Here is a 2,121-nt window from a genome sequence, read left to right as displayed (position 1 = left end):
CTCTCTCTCTCTCTCTCTCTCTCTCCTGTCCGGGAACTCACTCTGTACACCAGCCTGGCTTTGAACTCACGGAGATCAGCCTGCCTCTGCCTCCCAAGTGCTGGAATTAAAGGCGTGTGGCACCACTTCATAGCTTGGTACTCAGTGTCTTTAGTTACCAGGAAATGCAAATTAAATCCAAAATGAGATGCCACCATTACCATATTCTTGGGACCTTAGCTTCCCCCAAGGTCTGTGTGGGTTTGACTCCCAGAGTGGTGGTGGTAGAAGGTAAAAAAATATTTGAGAGATGGAACCTACTGTGAATATGCATGCTTGTGTGTGTGTGTGTGTGTGTCTTCCAGCATCTACAGGGCAGATCACAACTGTAATTCCAATCCTAGGGGATCAGATTCATTGTTCTAGCCTTCACAGATATCAAGCACACATGTGGTGTGTAGGTATACACCTATACATATAAAATTAAAATGAAAAAAAAATTGATGTTCACACCTAGCAAAATCAACCAGACCAGTGTTTTGTTTTTTTGAGACAAGGTGTCTCTGTGTAGCCCTGGATGTTCTAGAACTTGCTATGTAGACCAGGCTGGCCTCGAACTCAGAGATCCTCCTGCCTCTGCTTCCCAAGTGCTTGGATTAAAGGTGTGCACCACTACTACCTGTTTCTCCCACCATTTATTTATTTATTTTAAATAGAGTCTCCCTTTGTATCCCTAGCTGTTCTACAATTCACTAAGTAGATTAAATTGGCCTCAAACTCTCAGAGATCTGCCTGCCTTTGCTTCCTGGTTGCTAGCATTAAGTGCATGCACCACCATGCCTGACAAACTTAACTAATTAAGTTTTATTTTTAATTTAATTTTTACTTTTAATGTGTGTGTGCGTGCACGTACTCAGTGCATGCATGGCTCTGGAGATCAGAGGACAACTTACCGAAGTCTGCTCTCTCCTTCAACTGTGGTTTCCTGGGATCCATCGCAGGCTGTCAGGCCTGTGCAGCAAACGTCGTTACCTGCTGAACCATCTGGCTGGCACGAGCTTAAGTGTTCTAAGCATAGAGCTCTGCAGTGTCAAACACATCCATGATGCTGTGCAGCCTCAGCACCATCTGTCCACTGGACGGACGCTTTGCTTACTGTCAAACCGAAGCTCTGTGTTCCTCGCTCACTGTGCATTGGGGATGCTCTGTTTTCCATTCTGTGTGCTGGTTACAAGGATCATTGGGACAACAGAGGTCTACTTGAGCACCAGGGATGTACGCATTTTTCTGAAGACTTCTTATATGCACAAAATAGCTTACTTAAGAAACAAAGCAGGGGCTGGTGTGATGGCTCAGTGGTTAAGAGCGCTGGCTGCTCTTCCAGAGGACCCAGGTTTGATCCCCAGCACCCACATAATGGCTCACAACTTTCTACATCTGCAGTTTTAGGGGCTCCAACTCACTCTTCTGGTCTCTGCAGGCACAGATGTTCGTACAGACGTAACACCACACACATAAAATAAAAGTAAAGGAAAAAAAAGAATAGGGTATGGTGATCCGTATCTGAAATCTCCGTACTCACAGGCCAGGTAGGTGGATTGCTGGAAGTTTGAGGCCAGCATGGTCTACATAGTGAGTTCAAGGCCAGCCAGGGCAACATGGTAAGACTCTGAAAGCAAACTCTGAGGTCGTTCCAAGAACAGAGGACAAAGAAGAGGAGGAGGAGAAGAAGAAAAATCTTTGTGTCTGAAAGATTTCTGCTCTTGTATAGTTCCACACTACAGTGTGTGTTGGGGAGAAGTTGGTGGGGTGTTGAGAGTTTGGGGGATACTTAGATCGAGCCCACAGAGGTGCCACCCTAAGGATAAAGTGACAGACGTGCTATGCTCTTCAGGAGAATGGTCCAGGAGACAGCAAGATCAAAAACTTTTAGGCACAAAAGAGCTTGACCTATAGTAGGATCTGTGGGAAACGCAGCCGGGCTGGGGTGGAGTGAGTAGGGAATGAGGTTAGAGAGCCAGAATTGTAGAAACCAGTCAGAATCTTATCCAGAAATGAAACACAGCAAATCTTTCATTTTCATTTGTGAAATATCAGCCTGATAGTTTGGAAGCATGGGATTGGACGGGCATAGGGACTTTT

The sequence above is a fragment of the Microtus ochrogaster genome, chromosome 7, assembly GCF_000317375.1.
Source record: "Microtus ochrogaster isolate Prairie Vole_2 chromosome 7, MicOch1.0, whole genome shotgun sequence".
NCBI lineage: Eukaryota > Metazoa > Chordata > Mammalia > Rodentia > Cricetidae > Microtus > Microtus ochrogaster.
The sequence above is the reverse complement of the archived record's forward strand: the minus strand, read 5'-3'. Positions refer to the sequence as shown.